General features: G+C 45.5%; 1 protein-coding gene across 1 annotated transcript in view; it reads right to left on the bottom strand.

The window, feature by feature from the left end:
* FLRT2 (fibronectin leucine rich transmembrane protein 2) overlaps positions 1 to 20,459 on the bottom strand; it is a 72,771-nt gene extending 52,312 nt beyond the window's left edge. Inside the window, exon 1 of the mRNA XM_056546307.1 lies at positions 19,782 to 20,459. The gene's annotated coding sequence lies outside the window, so the exon portion shown is untranslated. The remainder of the gene's footprint in view (positions 1 to 19,781) is intronic.
* Positions 20,460 to 24,813: the final 4,354 nt, after the last annotated feature.

Raw genomic sequence — 24,813 nt, 5'->3', positions numbered from 1 at the left:
CAACTTCCAGCATGCCTGGACCAACCAGTGTGCCTCCAGCTGTTGCAAAGCTACAACTTCCAGCATACAGCAGCTGATAAGTAGTGGAAGGGTTAAGACTGTTAAATAAAAGTAATTTACAAATCTGTTTCACTTTCTGGCACCAGTTGATTTGGGAAAAATAAAAAATAAAATAGTTTTTCACCGGAATACCCCTTTAACCACTGGAGACTAGTGTTGCTCGCGAATATTCGCAATTCGAATATTATTCGCGAATATCGCATATTCGCGAATTCGCGAATTTCGCGAATATAGCGCTATATATTCGTAATTACGAATATTCGTTTTTTTTTTTTTTTTCTTCACAGTACACATCACAGTGATCCCCCCTCTCTGCTTCCAGCTTGTGTGGTGTAAAGAAGGCTGTAATACTACTGTGTGAAAATTCGCATATGCGAAAATAAAACGAATATAACGAATATGCGAATATTTGCGAATATATGACGAATATTCGTCCATATATTCGCGAATATTCGCGAATTCGAATATAGCCTATGCCGCTCAACACTACTGGAGACCTTGGGGAAGATTTTTTCAGCTGAATTGTTTTGAATTCTGTGACATTTTATTATATTTAAGGAAGCCGAATCTGTCTTGTGTCTGCTGGCACCGTTAGGCCCCTTTCACACTACAAAATTACTCCGTTTTAAAGATCCGTACGCACTATTTCTCCCGGTACTATTATTAATAACGGGCTATAACGGGTTAAAACGGCTATTGGAAAAATACCATAGACTATAATGGGATTTTCTAACGGCCATATAGGATTTTGCCATCGCCGCTTTCAGCTGATTTTCAGACGGAACTTCTTACGGATCTTTAAAACGGAGTCATTTTGGATTGAGAAAGAAGCCTTAGTTTTACTTCACTAATGTGCTAAATGTTTATCAATATCTATCGCTGCTTGCGCTGAGTGTTAGCTCAGAGGACAAGGTTCAGGTCACATGGTACCAGGGTCTCATGATCCACAACCCGGGACTGCGCAGATAAAGTTGATACATTGTTCTTCACATGTTACTATTTCTGTCAGAGAAATTTCTTTCATATATATATATATATATATATATATATATATATATATATATATATATATATATACACACACACACACACATATAAATATATATATATATATATATATATATATATATATATATATATATCCATAGAGAGAAGTGTGTGACAATGGAGACCGCTGCGGCCTTCACGACCATTCACAAAGTCAAGCCTTTCAGTGGAAACCTAAACAATGTGTAACACGTCATTCATGGTCACTAAACTTTTATTCTTATGCTGTTTTTACTGCGATTTAACAAACTGGAGGAAAAAAAACACAGATGGCGAAGAACAGTATTATAGAGTGAATTATCTATGTTTTTTTTATTATTTATGTTTATTATGGTTATTATTATTATTTGTATTTTCTACTATCATTATTATTAATAATAATAATTATATAATTATTATTGTTATTATTTGTATTTTCTGTTATTAATAATAATAATTATTATTATTATTATTTATTCTCATTTATTTTATTCTTTATTATTATTATTATTTTATATGTAATATTATTATTTTTTTTATAATAATTATAATAATTCTCTTTCATTTTATTCTCTATCATTATTTTAGTAACATAGTAGTATACATACAAATATACGGCATCTCTTCATTTGGAATCTTGTCTCCCATTCTCACATATCCTTCTAGGAGATTATTATTATCAATTAATTAATTAATTATTTAATTAATTATTTATTTATTTATTTAATTATTTATAGTGCCCTTGGTTCCAGGGCTCTGTATATATGAGAAGGTTCACAATATAAGACACAGAATAGTACAATAAATGTGAGACAGTAAATGACAGACTGATTTTATATATATATATATATATATATATATATATATATATATATATATATATATATATATATATATATGTAGAGAGGGTCCTAACATTCTACAAGGTTCTGGGGTCCCTCTGTCAGGACCCTCATCTATTATGAAGAGCGTCTCTTACTCTGGAGGGTCAGGGAGGCCCCAGTATTACAGACCGCCCACTGATTTTAATATTAAGGGTGTAATGCTCCATCTTCCCTGTGGGGGCGCTGCAGTGCAGACAAATAGTTGTCTCCAGGGTCTTGTAGCAGGACACCCAGTGATCTGCTCATAAAAACCTCCTTTGTGTTTTTTAAAGTCACTTCTTGTTGTAGCTATAAGGCAGTGGTCTCCAACCTGCGGACCTCCAGATGTTGCAAAACTACAACTCCCAGCATGCCCGGACAGCCGTTGGCTGTCCGGGCATGATGGGAGATGTAGTTTTGCAACATCTGGAGGTCCGCAGGTTGGAGACCACTGCTATAAGGAATGCAGAGGTCACAGATAAACCTGGGCCCTGGAGTGTGAGGGGCCCCTGAGGTCTCTCCTTCAATTATAGTTGGGGCCCATAACAGATTTTACATTGGGGCCCCACATCTTCATGTTATAGCGCCCCATAGAGGTGGTAGTCCCCCAGTGTCCAGCGTCTCTCACTATTAATCACTATTAATAATTGACAGTGAGTATACAGAGGGCCGGACCGTATATAATGCGCCCATTGATCATAGAGACATCACGCTCATTCATGAGGCCTCATTGATTATTTATGGCCCACGAGGCCCCGAGTCATCTCTGTGTATCTCAGCCGGACATAATATCTAATGTTACGTTTACAGGAGGTTACAAGGTCGCCGATGATTGTTTATGTCAAAGCAGCGACACGTCACAACGTAAAAGCGGCTGAGCGCCAGAATTACGACTTTAATAAAGTGGACGAGTCGACTGCTCAGAGAGCGCAGAGCTTTATGGGACAAGACATATTCGTGTGGCCTGAAAATGCACCGGAAGAGACACCAGACCCCAAATGACATCAGTGAGACCCCAAATGACATCACTGAGACCCCCAATGACATCACTGAGACCCCAAATGACATCACTGAGACCCCAAATGACATCACTGAGACCCCCAATGACATCACTGAGACCCCAAATGACATCAGTTAGACCCCAAATGACATCAGTGAGACCCCCAATGACATCACTGAGACCCCCAATGACATCACTGAGACCCCCAATGACATCACTGAGACCTCCAATGACATCACTGAAACCCCCAGTGACATCACTGAAACCCCCAGTGACATCACTGAGTCACGAAATGACATCACTGAGACCCCCAATGACATCACTGAGGCCCCCAATGACATCACTGAGGCCCCCAATGACATCACTGAAACCCCCAATAACATCACTGAGACCCCCAATAACATCACTGAGACCCCCAATGACATCACTGAAACCCCCAATGACATCACTGAGACCCCCAATAACATCACTGAGACCCCCAATAACATCACTGAGACCCCCAATGACATCACTGAGACCCCCAATGACATCACTGAGACCCCCAATGACATCACTGAGACCTCCAATGACATCACTGAAACTCCCAGTGACATCACTGAGTCACGAAATGACATCACTGAGACCCCCAATGACATCACTGAGGCCCCCAATGACATCACTGAGACCCCCAATGACATCACTGAGACCCCTATTGACATCAGAGACCCCCCCATTGACATCACTGAGACCCCCAATGACATAATTGAGTCATGAAATGACATCACTGAGACCCCCAATGACATCACTGAGACCCCAATGACATCACTGAGTCACAAAATGACATCACTGAGACCCTCAAATTACATCACTGAGACCCCCAATTACATCACTGAGACCCCTATTGACATCAGAGACCCCCATTGACATCACTGAGACCCCAATGACATAATTGAGTCATGAAATGACATCACTGAGACCCCCAATCACTGAGAGCCCCAATGACATCACTGAGACCCCAATGACATCACTGAGACCCCCAATGACATCACTGAGACCCCCAATGACATCACTGAGACCCCCAATGACATCACTGAGACCCCCAATGACATCACTGAGACCCCAATGATATCACTGAGGTATGAGGCACCAAATTATATCACAAGATACATGGACTAAATAAAATATTATTATTATTATTATTATTATTAATTAATATTTATTCATTATGTTTTCTTTATATTAGATGATATAAAAAAGTATAAAAATTATCAACAACTTTAATAGTAATTGATTTGTAATGACACATGCGACAAATACAGGGACGTCCTTCACACCAAATCCTCGATTAACGAAAAACTTTAGGAATTTAGAAAAATAAAGTTTAAAATTTTACAAATTCCGGTAATAAAAATGTAATAAATAAATAAACCCTATTGCAGTGAAATGAGAAGAAATACGAGGCTGCAGAACAGGTGAGGAAATCCCCCGATCATCCAGCGAGAGCCGACGGCTGAATGAGACTCCGCAACCACCGATACAACGTGCACCATATTATTATCATATTTACATAATGTTATATTATACTTTACTATGATTTATTATATCATATATCAGGGCCAACCTGAGTGATGACAATCTCTGTACAGCGCTACAGACTATGCTGACGCAATATATATACATGAAAAATAAATACAAATAATCAATATGTTATAGTGCAGTATAATATCTAACAATAAGCTACTTTATATATAATTAAGTTTATTATTATTTTACATTATATATTTTTAGTTGCCAGCATAAACAAAAGAGGGGCCCCATACAAGCTCAGTACAGGGGCCCCATACAAGCACAGTACAGGGGCCCCATACAAGCACAGTACAGGGGCCCCATACAAGCACAGTACAGGGGCCCCATACAAGCACAGTACAGGGGCCCCATACAAGCTCAGTACAGGGGCCCCATACAAGCTCAGTACAGGGGCCCCATACAAGCTCAGTACAGGGGCCCCATACAAGCACAGTACAGGGGCCCCATACTAGCACAGTACAGGGGCCCCATACAAGCTCAGTACAGGGGCCCCATACAAGCACAGTACAGGGGCCCCATACAAGCACAGTACAGGGGCCCCATACAAGCACAGTACAGGGGCCCCATACAAGCACAGTACAGGGGCCCCATACAAGCTCAGTACAGGGGCCCCATACAAGCACAGTACAGGGGCCCCATACTAGCACAGTACAGGGGCCCCATACTAGCACAGTACAGGGGCCCCATACTAGCACAGTACAGGGGCCCCATACTAGCACAGTACAGGGGCCCCATACTAGCACAGTACAGGGGCCCCATACAAGCACAGTACAGGGGCCCCATACAAGCACAGTACAGGGGCCCCATACAAGCACAGTACAGGGGCCCCATACAAGCAAAGTACAGGGGCCCCATACTAGCACAGTACAGGGGCCCCATACTAGCACAGTACAGGGGCCCCATACTAGCACAGTACAGGGGCCCCATACTAGCACAGTACAGGGGCCCCATACTAGCACAGTACAGGGGCCCCATACTAGCACAGTACAGGGGCCCCATACAAGCACAGTACAGGGGCCCCATACTAGCACAGTACAGGGGCCCCATACTAGCACAGTACAGGGGCCCCATACTAGCACAGTACAGGGGCCCCCATACTAGCACAGTACAGGGGCCCCCATACTAGCACAGTACAGGGCCCTATACAAGCACAGTACAGGGGCCCCATACAAGCACAGTACAGGGGCCCCATACTAGCACAGTACAGGGCCCTATACAAGCACAGTACAGGGGCCCCATACAAGCACAGTACAGGGGACCCAATAGTTCTGACCCAAGAAATTCATTCACTTGGTCCCATACACACAGAGTAGGAGCTGCTTATGTTGTAGTGTGGCCCCTTATATAAAGGGCTCTTGGGTATCTGCAGGTTGCACAGATGCTCTGCCACCGTCTCCTCATATTATGTGACTCTTGCTGGGAGTCACCTCCGGCCTCTGCCCGGTTTTGCCCTCCTACAACTTTTGCACAGATCAGGCCTCACATCCTACAGTGACATGAATCCTGCTGGAATGACTGTAGCTGCTGTAATAAAGTCCCTGCCTGTCCCCATAGAAAAACAGTCAGTACAGAGGGAAACAGTCAGTATAGAGAGAATCAGTCAGTACAGAAGGAAACAGTCAGTACAGAGGGAAACAGTCAGTATATAGAGAAACAGTCAGTACAGAGGGAAACAGTCAGTATATAGAGAAACAGTCAGTACAGAGGGAAACAGTCAGTATATAGAGAAACAGTCAGTACAGAGGGAAACAGTCAGTATATAGAGAAACAGTCAGTACAGGGGGAAACAGTCAGTATAGAGAGAATCAGTCAGTATATAGAGAAACAGTCAGTATATAGAGAATCAGTAAGTACAGAAGGAAACAGTCAGTATATAGAGAAACAGTCAGTATATAGAAAAACAGTCAGTACAGAGGGAAACAGGCAGTATATAGAGAAACAGTCAGTACAGAGGGAAACAGTCAGTATATAGAGAAACAGTCAGTACAGAGGGAAACAGTCAGTATATAGAGAAACAGTCAGTATACAGAGAAACAGTCAGTATATAGAGAAACAGTCAGTACAGGGGGAAACAGTCAGTATATAGAGAAACAGTCAGTATATAGAGAAACAGTCAGTACAGAAGGAAACAGTCAGTATATAGAGAATCAGTAAGTACAGAAGGAAACAGTCAGTATATAGAGAAACAGTCAGTACAGAGGGAAACAGTCAGTATATAGAGAAACAGTCAGTACAGAGGGAAACAGTCAGTATATAGAGAAACAGTCAGTACAGGGGGAAACAGTCAGTATATAGAGAAACAGTCAGTATATAGAGAAACAGTCAGTACAGAAGGAAACAGTCAGTATATAGAGAATCAGTAAGTACAGAAGGAAACAGTCAGTATATAGAGAAACAGTCAGTATATAGAGAAACAGTCAGTATATAGAGAAACAGTCAGTACAGTCGGAAACAGTCAGTATATAGAGAAACAGTCAGTACAGAGGGAAACAGTCAGTATATAGGGAAACAGGCAGTATATAGAAAAACAGTCAGTACAGAGGGAAACAGGCAGTATATAGAGAAACAGTCAGTACAGAAGGAAACAGTCAGTATATAGAGAAACAGTCAGTACAGGGGGGGGGGAACAGTCAGTACAGAAAGAAACAGTCAGTATATAGAGAAACAGTCAGTATACAGAGAAACAGTCAGTATACAGAGAAACAGTCAGTATATAGAGAAACAGTCAGTACAGAAGGAAACAGTCAGTATATAGAGAAACAGTCAGTACAGAAGGAAACAGGCAGTACAGAGGGAAGCAGTCAGTATATAGAGAAACAGTAAGTACAGGGGGAAACACTCAGTATACAGAGAAACAGTCAGTATATAGGGAAACAGTCAGTATATAGAGAAAGAGTCTGTACAGAGGGAAACAGTATATAGAGAAACAGTCAGTATATAGGGAAAAATTCAGTATATAAGGAAATAGTCAGTATATAGGCAAACAGTTAGTATATAGGGAAACAGTCAGTATATAGGGAAACAAACAGTCAGTATATAGGGAAACAGTCAGTATATAGGGAAACAGTCAGTATATAGGGAAACAGTCAGTATATATGGAAATAGTCAGTATATAGGGAAATAGTCAGTATATAGGGAAATAGTCAGTATATAGGGAAATAGTCAGTATATAGGGAAAACAGTCTGTACAGAGGGAAACAGTCTGTACAGAGGGAAACAGTCAGTATATAGAGAAGCAGTCAGTACAGGGGGAAACAGTCAGTACAGGGGGAAACAGTCAGTACAGGGGGAAACAGTCAGTACAGGGGGAAACAGTCAGTACAGGGGGAAACAGTCAGTACAGGGGGAAACAGTCAGTACAGGGGGAAACAGTCAGTACAGGGGGAAACAGTCAGTACAGGGGGAAACAGTCAGTACAGGGGGAAACAGTCAGTACAGGGGGAAACAGTCAGTACAGGGGGAAACAGTCAGTACAGGGGGAATCTGAGGGTATAATTCAGTACAGTGAGCGCTCGGCCCAGAGAATATAGTGGAAGCGGTGATGCATACAATGTTATCTCCATTCACCTCCCGCCGCTTAGTGTACAGGAGCAGGAATGAGACAAATCCTAAACCAATCACAAATTTAGAAATTTAGACCAAACATACAAACATGTCCAACATACAGGAATTTTGAGATAGCAACAAAACAGAAAGGTTTCTACTAAAATATTAACAAAGCAGCTGAGAGAGAGGAAGAAAATACTGAAACCCCTAAAGAATTTCCTAAAGGCCCCATTATAGATTATACACTATATCAGGATACCATCCCTAATACTAAACCATGACGCCCCTACAGAATGGTCAAAAGACCCCATTATATATTATATCACTATACCAGGACATTATATCACTATACCAGGACATTATATCACTATACCAGGACATTATATTATATCACTATACCAGGACATTATATTATATCACTATACCAGGACATTATATTATATCACTATACCAGGACATTATATCACTATACCAGGACATTATATCACTATACCAGGACATTATATTATATCACTATACCAGGAAATTATATTATATCACTATACCAGGAAATTATATTATATCACTATACCAGGACATTATATCACTATACCAGGACATTATATCACTATACCAGGACATTATATCACTATACCAGGACATTATATTATATCACTATACCAGGACATTATATTATATCACTATACCAGGACATTATATCACTATACCAGGACATTATATCACTATACCAGGACATTATATCACTATACCAGAACTTTATATATTATATCACTATACCAGAACTTTATATATTATATCACTATACCAGAACTTTATATATTATATCACTATACCAGGACATTATATTATATCACTATACCAGGACATTATATTATATCACTATACCAGGACATTATATCACTATACCAGGACATTATATCACTATACCAGGACATTATATCACTATACCAGGACTTTATATATTATATCACTATACCAGGACATTATATTATATCACTATACCAGGACATTATATCACTATACCAGGACATTATATCACTATACCAGGACATTATATCACTATACCAGGACATTATATCACTATACCAGGACATTATATCACTATACCAGGACATTATATCACTATACCAGGACATTATATCACTATACCAGGACATTATATCACTATACCAGGACATTATATCACTATACCAGGACATTATATCACTATACCAGGACATTATATTATATCACTATACCAGGACATTATATTATATCACTATACCAGGACATTATATTATATCACTATACCAGGACATTATATTATATCACTATACCAGGACATTATATTATATCACTATACCAGGACATTATATCACTATACCAGGACATTATATTATATCACTATACCGGGACATTATATTATATCACTATACCAGGACATTACATCACTATACCAGGACATTATATCACTATACAAGGACATTATATCACTATACCAGGACATTATATTATATCACTATACCAGGACATTATATCACTATATCAGGACATTACATCACTATACCAGGACATTACATCACTATACCAGGACATTATATTATATCACTATACCAGGACATTATATTATATCACTATACCAGGACATTATATTATATCACTATACCAGGACATTATATTATATCACTATACCAGGACATTATATCACTATACCAGGACATTATATCACTATACCAGGACATTATATCACTATACCAGGACATTATATCACTATACCAGGACATTATATCACTATACCAGGACATTATATTATATCACTATACCAGGACATTATATTATATCACTATACCAGGACATTATATTATATCACTATACCAGGACATTATATTATATCACTATACCAGGACATTATATCACTATACCAGGACATTATATTATATCACTATACCGGGACATTATATTATATCACTATACCAGGACATTACATCACTATACCAGGACATTATATCACTATACCAGGACATTATATTATATCACTATACCAGGACATTATATCACTATACCGGGACATTATATTATATCACTATACCAGGACATTACATCACTATACCAGGACATTATATCACTATACCAGGACATTATATTATATCACTATACCAGGACATTATATCACTATACCAGGACATTATATCACTATACCAGGACATTATATCACTATACCAGGACATTATATCACTATACCAGGACATTATATTATATCACTATACCAGGACATTATATTATATCACTATACCAGGACATTATATTATATCACTATACCAGGACATTATATTATATCACTATACCAGGACATTATATTATATCACTATACCAGGACATTATATTATATCACTATACCAGGACATTATATCACTATACCAGGACATTATATTATATCACTATACCAGGACATTATATCACTATACCAGGACATTATATTATATCACTATACAGGACATTATATTATATCACTATACCAGGACATTATATTATATCACTATACCAGGACATTATATTATATCACTATACCAGGACATTATATTATATCACTATACCAGGACATTATATCACTATACCAGGACATTATATTATATCACTATACCAGGACATTATATTATATCACTATACCAGGACATTATATCACTATACAGGACATTATATTATATCACTATACAGGACATTATATTATATCACTATACCAGGACATTATATCACTATACCAGGACATTATATCACTATACCAGGACATTATATCACTATACCAGGACATTATATTATATCCCTATACCAGGACATTATATTATATCACTATACCAGGACATTATATTATATCACTATACCAGGACATTATATTATATCACTATACCAGGACATTATATTATATCACTATACCAGGACATTATATTATATCACTATACCAGGACATTATATTATATCACTATACCAGGACATTATATTATATCCCTATACCAGGACATTATATTATATCACTATACCAGGACATTATATTATATCACTATACCAGGACATTATATTATATCACTATACCAGGACATTATATCACTATACCAGGACATTATATCACTATACCAGGACATTATATCACTATACCAGGACATTATATCACTATACCAGGACATTATATCACTATACCAGGACATTATATCACTATACCAGGACATTATATCACTATACCAGGACATTATATTATATCACTATACCAGGACATTATATCACTATACCAGGACATTATATTATATCACTATACCAGGACATTATATCACTATACAAGGACATTATATCACTATACCAGGACATTATATTATATCACTATACCAGGACATTATATTATATCACTATACCAGGACATTATATCACTATACCAGGACATTATATTATATCACTATACCAGGACATTATATCACTATACCAGGACATTATATTATATCACTATACCAGGACATTATATCACTATACAAGGACATTATATCACTATACCAGGACATTATATTATATCACTATACCAGGACATTATATTATATCACTATACCAGGACATTATATCACTATACCAGGACATTATATCATATCACTATCTTCCTATGCATATATTCCAATCAGTCCCAAGGAAAAGCTTTAAAAAAAAAAAAAAAGCCAAACTCAATACTATCATCCTCATCATCATCCCCCCCCCTTCATCATCACCGCCTGTCAAGCCGATGGCTGTCCGGGCATGCTGGGAGTTGTAGTTTTGAAACATCTGGAGGTCCGCAGGTTGGAGACCACTGTTATAAAGTATTTAGATTAAATATGCCCTATTATTGGCTATTGAAAAAATCTAGAAAGTGTTGTAATTCCATTATTTATTATTATTAGAAACATATAATAATTAATAATAATAATAAATAATATAACAACAATAGTTACTTTCGACATCTCCTATAGTTCTATAATTTCTTGGAACATGGTGCACAGCCCTGGAGTTCACCTTCCCTAATATATAGAGGAACTAGATCTTATTGTGGATGTGACAAAGGATCTTTATGTTTCCTATAGTAATAACCGAGGAACAGAACAACTTATCCAGAGGAACAGAGGAGGAAGCACACAGTGAAGAATAATAATACCAAAAATATTAATAATAATAAATAATAATATACAATTAATTGATATTATTATGAATATGTTTGATTAATTATTTAATGTTATATAATTATTATTATAATTGTTGTATCCTCTTTCAGTGTCTGTGTCCTCCACATTCCCTCCTCCAGACATCCCATAACCTCCACGTCCTCCTGCAGCAGCTAAACAATATTACAAGTTCTAAAATCTTTACAATTTGTGGAATAAATTCGGACTTTTCTCCCATTTGCTGCCCCGACAGGTCCGTCACATTACAGTGAACCTGACGTGTGAAGTTACAGCCGGTCCCGACCATTATATTCTCCATTTATAATGTGCAATTTGTCCAGGTTTCTGGAGGAAATAAATGGTGTTTCTTCCCCCTGAGCTTCATGGCTCCGCACAAACAATGGCCGCACAGTTCTTACAGATAGAGGTCAGTACTGAACTGAATGTGAATCAACTCTGCACGGCAGTGGGGTCTCTCCAGTGTGTCTCCAGCTGTTGCAAAACTACAACGCCCAGCATGCCCGAAAAGCTGAAGGCTGTCCGGGCATGCTGGGAGTTGTAGTTTTGCAACAGCTGGAGACACACTGTGCAGGCTGCTCAATCCTAGGAATGTGCTGGAATGTGAGGGGTCCCTGGCTCTGTGGGGGGGGTCATCCTGTGGTTCCCCAAACTACCGCTGTGAAGTGCTGCAAGACTGCAACCCCCATGGTGCCCTGACAGCCAAACATGCTGAGAGTTGTAGTTTTGCAACAGCTGGAAGCACACTTTGGAAAAACACTGCTGTCCAGGCTGCTCAACACTGGGAGGGGAGGAATCTGCTGGAATGTGAGGGGTCCCTAGCTCAGCCAAACATGATAGGAGTTGTAGTTTTTCAACATCAGGGGAGTCATACTTTAGAGGAACACTATTGTGGAGGAGCAGAGTTCCTCCATAACCTGAGGCACCCCAGGGGGGGGGGTAATTCCTCGGGCTTCCCCCCTAACATCACCCGAGTCCTCAATAACCCAGATCACCAGGGATAAGATCTCTCAGTGAAGCCTCAATCTCCAGGACAGATCCTCTCAGACATGAAGCGACATTTCTGTAGGATCCTCCAGTCTATGGGGATGGTGCAGGGATTTATGTTCTATTCATTGCTGTGCATGGACTACAACTCCCATCATTCTGGAATAGAATCTGTGATGAGTAGTTATCATGTAGTGTCAGCTCCAGGAGGCCACATTTATAGGACACTAATACTCCATGTCATCTCCTTACTAAAACCTTGTTCATCTGCTGCAAATCCAACCGGATTTATTGATCACGTAGACTCAATCTACAGGAGTGCGATGTGCTGCAGGGTCAGCAGAGATGTTCTGCATCTACCTGCCTGCCGTTAACCCCTTCAGGACGCCCCAGGCTCGTTGTGGATTTCGCATGGAGATGGAGGCTGCTCCTGCCCTGAGCCTCATAACCTGTAATGGCCTCATCTAGTCAATTTGTATCACTTAACCATAATGGAAGAATTGCCTTCCGCCCCATCACTGAACGAGCCTGCTGTCACCGCATATAAACACCCATATGCTGCTGCATTCTGGAGAGACGGTGCTGTGCCCAAAAAACTGCCACAGAATGAGAGCTGGCACCACTGGATCCTGGGCACCACTGCACCCAGCAGGCTGGATCCTGGGCACCACTGCACCCAGCAGGATGGATCCTGGGCACCACTGCACCCAGCAGGATGGATCCTGGGCACCACTGCACCCAGCAGGATGGATCCTGGGCACCACTGCACCCAGCAGGCTGGATCCTGGGCACCACTGCACCCAGCAGGATGGATCCTGGGCACCACTGCACCCAGCAGGATGGATCCTGGGCACCACTGCACCCAGCAGGCTGGATCCTGGGCACCACTGCACCCAGCAGGCTGGATCCTGGGCACCACTGCACCCAGCAGGATGGATCCTGGGCACCACTGCACCCAGCAGGCTGGATCCTGGGCTTTGATTGTGCCGAAGACTTGTCTATCATGTGAGACCCAGACAGGGCGCAGGGTGGCATCACTGCAGTAATATGGGCAAGAGAGGACTCGGTAAACACCTCACCTGATGATGACCATGGTATGTGGCAGTGTTTCCCAACCAGGGTGACTCCAGCTGTTGCAAAACTACAACTCCCAGCATGCCCGGACAGCCAAAGACTGTCCGGGCATGCTGGGAGTTGTAGTTTTGCAACAGCTGGAGGCACCCTGGTTGGGAAACACTGGTATATGGGATAGGGCTCAGTCACTGTACACCAGGAGGAGGATGACCATGGTATATGGGGCCGGGCTCAGTCACTGTACACTATGAGGAGGATGACCATGGTATATGGGATAGGGCTCAGTCACTGTACACTGAGGAGGATGACCATGGTATATGGGATAGGGCTCAGTCACTGTACACTATGAGGAGGATGACCATGGTATATGGGGTAGGGCTCAGTCACTGTACACCAGGAGGAGGATGACCATGGTATATGGGGCAGGGCTCAGTCACTGTACACTATGAGGAGGATGACCATGGTATATGGGATAGGGCTCAGTCACTGTACACTATGAGGAGGATGACCATGGTATATGGGGCAGGGCTCAGTCACTGTACACTATGAGGAGGATGACCATGGTATATGGGGCAGGGCTCAGTCACTGTACACTATGAGGAGGATGACCATGGTATATGGGATAGGGCTCAGTCACTGTACACTGAGGAGGATGACCATGGTATATGGGATAGGGCCCAGTCACTGTACACTATGAGGAGGATGACCATGGTATATGGGATAGGGCTCAGTCACTGTACACTATGAGGAGGATGACCATGGTATATGGGATAGGGCTCAGTCACTGTACACTGAGGAGGATGACCATGGTATATGGGATAGGGCTCAGTCACTGTACACTATGAGGAGGATGACCATGGTATATGGGATAGGGCTCAGTCACTGTACACCAGGAGGAGGATGACCATGGTATATGGGGCAGGGCTCAGTCACTGTACACCATGAGGAGGATGACCATGGTATATGGGATAGGGCTCAGTCACTGTACACCAGGAGGAGGATGACCATGGTATATGGGATAGGGCTCAGTCACTGTACACCAGGAGGAGGATGACCATGGTATATGGGATAGGGCTCAGTCCCTGTACACTATGAGGAGGATGACCATGGTATATGGGATAGGGCTCAGTCACTGTACACCAGGAGGAGGATGACCATGGTATATGGGATAGGGCTCAGTCACTGTACACCAGGAGGAGGATGACCATGGTATATGGGATAGGGCTCAGTCACTGTACACTATGAGGAGGATGACCATGGTATATGGGATAGGGCTCAGTCACTGTACACTATGAGGAGGATGACCATGGTATATGGGATAGGGCTCAGTCACTGTACACCAGGAGGAGGATGACCATGGTATATGGGATAGGGCCCAGTCACTGTACACCAGGAGGAGGATGACCATGGTATATGGGGCCGGGCTCAGTCACTGTACACCAGGAGGAGGATGACCATGGTATATGGGATAGGGCTCAGTCACTGTACACCAGGAGGAGGATGACCATGGTATATGGGATAGGGCTCAGTCACTGTACACCAGGAGGAGGATGACCATGGTATATGGGATAGGGCTCAGTCACTGTACACCAGGAGGAGGATGACCATTGTATATGGGGCAGGGCTCAGTCACTGTACACCAGGAGGAGGATGACCATGGTATATGGGATAGGGCTCAGTCACTGTACACTATGAGGAGGATGACCATGGTATATGGGATAGGGCTCAGTCACTGTACACTATGAGGAGGATGACCATGGTATATGGGATAGGGCTCAGTCACTGTACACTATGAGGAGGATGACCATGGTATATGGGATAGGGCTCAGTCACTGTACACTATGAGGAGGATGACCATGGTATATGGGATAGGGCTCAGTCACTGTACACCAGGAGGAGGATGACCATGGTATATGGGATAGGGCCCAGTCACTGTACACCAGGAGGAGGATGACCATGGTATATGGGGCCGGGCTCAGTCACTGTACACCAGGAGGAGGATGACCATGGTATATGGGATAGGGCTCAGTCACTGTACACCAGGAGGAGGATGACCATGGTATATGGGATAGGGCTCAGTCACTGTACACCAGGAGGAGGATGACCATGGTATATGGGATAGGGCTCAGTCACTGTACACTATGAGGATAAGGAAGATCATCCTCACGGTTTATGGGATATGGCTCATCCAATAACCCTGACATGTATGAGTGAGCAGGAATGAGGGGTTAATAAGATGTTGGGAGCAGTAGTAGTACCCAATGAACCATATAGTACAGACCCCTGGACTCTCTCTCTGTGATACCAGGATCTACAGGATGGATTCCTGGACAGGGGGGAGGGGGGGGGGGGGCTGTTCTGCTCTTTATCCAAATATCCAGTTCTGGAGATGACAACTTCACAGCCAATGTCCCCCAGAAGATGAATAACCTGAACCTGAGATAATAATCGATTTCCCACCGAGACTGACGATTAACTCTGCAAACAAGTCCAGGAGTGAGGATAACTCACTGACACTGATCCCCAGACATCCCTCCACACCGATCTGATCCCCAGAGACCCCTCCACACCGATCTGATCCCCAGAGACCCCTCCACACCGATCTGATCCCCAGAGACCCCTCTACACCGATCTGATCCCCAGAGACCCCTCCACACCGAACTGATCCCCAGAGACCCCTCCACACCGATCTGATCCCGAGACCCCTCCACACCGATCTGATCCCCAGAGACCCCTCCACACCGATCTGATCCCAGGACATCCTTCCACACCGATCTGATCCCCAGGGACCTCTCCACACCGATCTGATCCCCAGAGACCCCTCCACACCGATCTGATCCCCAGAGACCCCTCCACACCGATCTGATCCCCAGAGACCACTCCATACCGATCTGATCCCCAGAGACCCCTCCACACCGCTCTGATCCCAGGACATCCTTCCACACTGATCTGATCCCCGGACATCCCTCCACACCGATCTGATCCCCGGACATCCCTCCACGCCGATCTGATCCCCAGAGACCCCTCCACACCGATCTGATCCCCAGAGACCCCTCCACACCGATCTGATCCCCAGAGACCCCTCCACACCGATCTGATCCCCAGAGACCCCTCCACACCGATCTGATCCCCAGACATCCCTCCACCCCGATCTGATCCCCTGACATCCCTCCACCCCGATCTGATACCCAGAAACCCTCTACGCCAATCTGATAGCCAGGGACCCCTCCACACCGATCTGACCCCCAGAGACCCATCCACACCGATCTGACCCCCCAGAGACCCCTCTTCACCGATTTGATCCCCAGACATCCCACCACACCGATCTGATCCCCAGATACTCCTCTACACCGATCTGACCCCCAGAGACCCTTCCACACCGATCTGACCCCCAGAGACCACTCTATACCTATCTGTTCCTCAGAGACCCCTCCAAACTGATCTGTTCCCGAGACTTCTCCAAACTGATCTGTTACCCAGTGAGCCCTCTACACCGATCTGATCCCTATATACTCCTCTACACCGATCTGATCCCTATACACCGATCTGATCCCTATATACTCCTCTACACCGATCTGATCCCTATACATCGATCCGATCCCTATAGACCCCTATACATCGATCCGATCCCTATGGACTCCTCTACACCGATCCGATCTCTATAGACCCCTCTACAACTATCCGATCCCTATAGACTCCTCTACACACATCTGATCCCTATAGACCCCTATACATCTATCCGATCCCTATAGACCCCTCTACACCGATATTATTCCTATAGACCCCTTCACATCAATCCGATCCCTATATACCCCTCTACACAGATCTAATCCCTATATACCCCTCTACATCGATCTGATCCCTAGATACCCCTCTACATCGATCTGATCCCTAGATACCCCTCTACACCGATCTGATCCCTTATAGATCCCACAATACAGATCCGCTATACCTGTTCACAAGAACCTGATCCCCCCTCCCAATATATCCTTCTCTACAGACCTGATTCTCTATGCGGCTTCCTTAAATACCTGATCCCCTATAGATCCTCCGTAGCGTCTTTCTCCGATCCTTTATATATGGATCCTATGGGATATTATCTCCTATGGGTCACTGGGCAGAGACTGAATCTATAAACATTTCCCTAAATATAAGCCCCTCATAGATCGTCCCCTATAGATCCTTAACCAAAGGTTTTTTCCCCCTTTACACAAAGATCTGAAGCTCAGTGCCTCTTCAACCAAAATGTGCGCCCATAACCCAAAGAAGGGGTGAGGTGTAGTGACCGGATAATCTCCTATACCCCAAAAAGATCCATATGGGATGATGTTCACACCGGGGGCAGCTGTCAGGATCACCTATAGACGATGTCAGTCAGTGACAGCAGCCCCTATAGACAAAGTGCCCAGACATCACATATACTGATCACTATAGATTGTGACACCTATAGACGCCGATCACTACAGATATCAGACATCCCCCTATACTGACACTTATAGATACCGATCGCTACAGATATCAGACATCCCCCTATAGAGACACTTATAGATACCGATCACTATAGATATCAGAGACATCACCCTATAGTGGCCCTTATAGATACTGATCACTATAGATTGTGACACCTATAGATACTGATCACTATAGATATCAGACATCCCCTATAGTGACACTTATAGATTCCGATCACTACAGATATCAGAGACATCCCCAATAGTGACACTTATAGATACCGATCACTACAGCTATCAGAGACATCCCCTATAGTGACACTTATAGATACCGATCACTACAGATATCAGACATCACCCTATAGTGACACTTATAGATACCGATCACTACAGATATCAGAGACATCCCCAATAGTGACACTTATAGATACCGATCACTACAGCTATCAGAGACATCCCCCTATAGTGACACTTATAGATACCGATCACTACAGATATCAGACATCCCCCTATAGTGACACTTATAGATACCGATCACTACAGATATCAGACATCCCCCTATACTGACACTTATAGATACCGATCACTATAGATATCAGAGACATCACCCTATAGTGACACTTATAGATACCGATCACTACAGATATCAGACATCCCCCTATAGTGACACATATAGATACCGATCGCTACAGATATCAGACATCCCCCTATAGTGACACTTATAGATACCGATCACTACAGATATCAGACATCCCCCTATACTGACACTTATAGATACCGATCGCTACAGATATCAGACATCCCCCTATAGTGACACATATAGATACCGATCACTACAGATATCAGACATCCCCAATAGTGACACTTATAGATACCGATCACTACAGATATCAGACATCCCCCTATAGTGACACTTATAGATACCGATCGTAGAATGTGAACCCCCCGATACTGATCACTAGAGATCCCAGAGACATCTTGAGATTCTGATGGCTACAGACAGTGGCCCCTATGTGTTGGTGCCCGGGGCCCCTCTTACCTTGCAGGCTCTCGCCCTCCTCTCCTACTTCTCATGCTGAAGACCCTTTGGTTTCTCTCCTTGTGAATCCAAAATAATCAAGAAATCCAAGAAAACTTTTGGGCAGGTTTGGGGGTCCGGATCCTGCAGCCGCTCAGGGGCTCAATCCAACAGCGGGGTCTTGGTGTCCGGGCCAGCAGTGTCGGGGAGTGAGTGGCCGGTCCCCGGCGGCCTCCTGCGGCTCCTCCCGGGGGGTCTCCAGCGCTATTCCAGCCCCCTCAGGAGAGACAAGCATCTTCCACCTTGCGCCCGGTACCCGGACGGCACATCCCGGTGCCCGGCTCCTCGGAGGGGTAACAGTAATCCCAGAGGGTAATCTCCCGGCGCCCCGGAGTCCTGTGCGCCCTTGTGCGGGTCCTGTGCGCTCCGGTGCGGGTCCCTGGCGCTGACTGTAGCCGGAGCGGAGCGCAGTACAGGAGCTGCTCGCGGAGCGGCCGCCAGTCGTCAGTGTGAACGCTGCTCAGCTCTGCCTCCCGGTCCTGCCTCCTGCTCCCAGCACTGCAGACATTAAAAGATCCTGGGAGGAGTCATGCAAATGAGAGCAGAGCGCCCGGCGGGGTCCCGGCTGCCCCTCGTGCAGGCAGCAGTGATGGCTGTCGGTGCTGTCACCCGGTCACCTCTGTCCCCTGCCCCGCTCTGTGTCCTCTGGACTCCGGCAGCTTCTTCTCCCTCCTCCCCCGGTCACCACCCACATTTTAGGCAGCAGAGACTGAGCTACAAGTCTGACTGTAACCACTGCTGCTTATTAACCCCTTGTGTCCCCGACTGGTCTGCAGCATCAGACCCTGCTCCCCACAATATGGCACTGAAGAAGCTTAACCCCTTCCACACCAACAAGAATGGGTTAACCCGATGCCAGGAGGGAAGGGGGCTGCATACCAAGGGTTTCTGGAGAGGACTGTGCACTGGGGACCCTAAGATTGGCCCCCGGCCTGGGTGACAGGAGGTGGGTGCAGAGTATATGGGGGGGGGGGGGGGGGGTCACTGAATCCCCAGATTCTCTTCTCCAGATTAAACTGTAGGATCGCAGCTGTCATCAATCACATCGCCCAGACCAGACCCCCCCCCCCCCCCCCCCCCCAGCGATAATGCACATGGACCAGTCTCTTTCCACCCAGGTGATCCTTCAGTGGTCAGAGCTCATTCACCCTTCACCTGCCGGGACCGACCACAAAGCTGCTTTATTCTCTGTACAGTGAAGATCAAATCTGATTATAATAATAGATGTTCACAGAAACCAATTATTAGATTATCCCAAATGCCATAAAGTCTCAGATTTATAGACATTTCCACAGTTATCAGGATCAGGAGGTGAGGACCTGCTGGGATCCATACTGTGGGATGGGTGAGCATGGGGGGGGGGGGGGGGACTACAACTCCCAGCACCATGAGGAGGGGAGACATGGTGGGGGGGACTACAACACCCAGCACCATGAGGAGGGGAGACATGGTGGGGGGGGGGGGGAACTACAACTCCCAGCACCATGAGGAGGGGAGACATGGTGGGGGGTGGGGGACTACAACTCCCAGCACCATGAGGAGGGGAGACATGGTGGGGGGGACTACAACACCCAGCACCATGAGGAGGGGAGACATGGTGGGGGGGGGGGGGGGGACTACAACACCCAGCACCATGAGGAGGGGAGACATGGTGGGGGGGGGGGGACTACAACTCCCAGCACCATGAGGAGGGGAGACATGGTGGGGGGTGGGGGACTACAACTCCCAGCACCATGAGGAGGGGAGACATGGTGGGGGGGAACTACAACATCCAGCACCATGAGGAGGGGAGACATGGTGGGGGGGAACTACAACACCCAGCACCATGAGGAGGGGAGACATGGTGGGGGGGGGGGGGGGGGAAACTACAACTCCCAGCACCATGAGGAGGGGAAACATGGTGGGGGGGGGGAACTACAACACCCAGCACCATGAGGAGGGGAGACATGGTGGGGGGGGGACTACAACTCCCAGCACCATGAGGAGGGGAGACATGGTGGGGGGGTGGGGGAACTACAACTCCCAGCATCATAGAGAGGGGAGACATGGGGGGGGGACTACAACACCCAGCACCATGAGGAGGGGAGACATGGTGGGGGGGGGGGGGGAACTACCACACTCAGCACCATGAGGAGGGGAGACATGGTGGGGGGGGGAGGGAACTACAACTCCCAGCACCATGAGGAGGGGAGACATGGTGGGGGGGGGGACTACAACTCCCAGCACCATGAGGAGGGGAGACATGGTGGGGGGGGGGGGGGAACTACAACTCCCAGCACCATGAGGAGGGGAGACATGGTGGTGGTGGTGGGGGGGGGGGGGAACTACAACTCCCAGCACCATGAGGAGGGGAGACATGGTGGTGGTGGGGGGGGGGGGGGGAACTACAACTCCCAGCATCATAGAGAGGGGAGACATGGGGGGGGGGACTACCAGTCTCAGCATAATGGGTGACCAGGGGGAGGCTGAGGGATGGACTCTTGCAGGCTGGTATGGAGGAGAATGTTGAAGGGGAAACTATTGATCACAGTAACTGAAGAGGAATCAGATGAAGCTGAACACTCCAGGCCTATGAGTTCTGTCTAATGTCTATAGGGAAGAGTATAGGGGGCGGTATATGTCTGTATACAGGGGTGGTATATGTCAGCGGGTGTGGGATCAGGTCGGTATATCGGTTCCCCAAGTATATGGCTGTATACTGTATATAGAGGTGGTCAGCAGGTGTGGGATCAGCTCAGTATATCGGTTCCCCAAGTATATGGCTGTATACTGTATATAGAGGTGGTATATGTCAGCGGGTCTGGGATCAGCTCAGTATATCGGTTCCCCAAGTATATGGCTATATACTGTATATAAAGGTGGTATATATCAGCAGGTGTGGGATCAGCTCAGTATATCGGTTCCCCTAGTATATGGCTGTATACTGTATATAGAGGTGGTCAGCAGGTGTGGGATCAGCTCAGTATATCGGTTCCCCAAGTATATGGCTGTATACTGTATATAGAGGTGGTATATGTCAGCGGGTCTGGGATCAGCTCAGTATATCGGTTCCCCAAGTATATGGCTATATACTGTATATAAAGGTGGTATATATCAGCAGGTGTGGGATCAGCTCAGTATATCGGTTCCCCTAGTATATGGCTGTATACTGTATATAGAGGTGGTCAGCAGGTGTGGGATCAGCTCAGTATATCGGTTCCCCAAGTATATGGCTGTATACTGTATATAGAGGTGGTCAGCAGGTGTGGGATCAGCTCAGGTCCCTGATCAGACTCAGTCACCTTGTTACATTGTATCAATCGGTTGATTGTTTATTTACAAACAAGACAAAATTCGTAACAGAAAATATGTTGAGATTCCTGATCACATCCTAATATAAGAAAGTTAGGAGACTCTGCTGGAGATCACAGCCCTCCTGATCAGCAGCCGCAGCCCCCCAGATCAGCAGCCGCAGCCCTCCAGATCAGCAGTCCCCCAGATCAGCAGTCGCCCAGATCAGCAGTCCCCCAGATCAGCAGTCGCCCAGATCAGCAGTTCCCCAGATCAGCAGACCCCAGATCAGCAGACCCCGAGATCAGCAGCCGCAGCCCCCAGATCATTAGCCCCCCAGATCTTTAGCCCCCCAGATCAGCAGCCCCCCAGATCAGCAGTCCCCCAGATCAGCAGCCCCCCAGATCAACAGTCCCCCAGATCAGCAGACCCCAGATCAGCAGCAGCAGACCCCCAGATCATTAGCCCCCCCAGATCAGAAGCCCCCCAGATCAGCAGTCCCCCAGATCATTAGCCCCCAGATCAGCAGCCGCAGCCCCCCAGATCAGCAGCCCCCCAGATCAGCAGCCCCCCAGATCAGCAGTCCCCCAGATCAGCAGCGGCAGCCCCCCAGATCATTAGCCCCCAGATCAGCAGCCGCAGTCGCCCAGATCAGCAGTCCCCCAGATCAGCAGCCGCAGCCCCCCAGATCAGCAGTCCCCCAGATCAGCAGCCGCAGTCACCCAGATCAGCAGTCCCCCAGATCAGCAGCCGCAGTCCCCCAGATCAGCAGCCGCAGTCCCCCAGATCAGCAGCCGCAGTCGCCCAGATCAGCAGTCCCCCAGATCAGCAGCCGCAGTCCCCCAGATCAGCAGCCGCAGCCCCCCAGATCAGCAGCCGCAGCCCCCCAGATCAGCAGCCGCAGCCCCCCAGATCAGCAGTCCGGGCCATCAATCACCCTGATGCCTCCTCCTCCCCGGACCGGTGCAGGCAGCAGGTGATGTCCACTATGTGAATAGGCCCCACATCACCCGGCAGAGGATTGATGTCCTGGACAGGCAGAGAATGTGTCTTTAAAAGCCCTTTCTCCAGATTACAGGAAAGTGAATGATCTTATCAGCTGCAATGAATCACTCAGGGGTGACAGCTCTGCAGGCCGGAGCCCAGAGAACACAAACCCCTGACAGGGGGAGGACAGCTATATATCTGTGATCACAGCCAACAATACACTGGGTCCACTATCTGCTCTCCATCCCTGCACTTATATAGCCTCATGTCTGCAACATACAGCAGGGGGACTAGAGTGCAAGCTCCTGGGCTCTGGTACCTGGAAAACCCCACTGGTGTAATGCACTACCCCAGTGTTCCAAACGGTGTGTCTCCAGCTGTTTCAAGACTACAACTCTCAGCATGCCCGGATCAACCAGTGTGTCTCCTCCAGCCTTCTGATGTCTGGTCATGCTGGGACTTGTAGTTTTGCAACAGCTGGAGACACACTGGTTAGCAAAAACTGCTGCTGTGGCAATTACAAAGTATACAAAAAAGAAGGTTGCAGCAGCGCTCTTGGTCAAAAAATGGAGGCTCTTAGTGCTTTTTTTGATCAAACGTGTCCCCCCCATCAACCATGCGGAGGTGGCCTCATTTCGGATGGGACCCTAACACTCATTTCACTTACCTCTGCTGGGCACATGGCCTCTGACTGGGTGACATGCTGGATCCACTATCAATTAAAAAAAAACCAGTA

The sequence above is a fragment of the Hyla sarda genome, chromosome 11 (assembly GCF_029499605.1).
Source record: "Hyla sarda isolate aHylSar1 chromosome 11, aHylSar1.hap1, whole genome shotgun sequence".
NCBI lineage: Eukaryota > Metazoa > Chordata > Amphibia > Anura > Hylidae > Hyla > Hyla sarda.
Note: the sequence above shows the minus strand (reverse complement) of the source record. Positions and strands in the feature narration are given on the sequence as shown.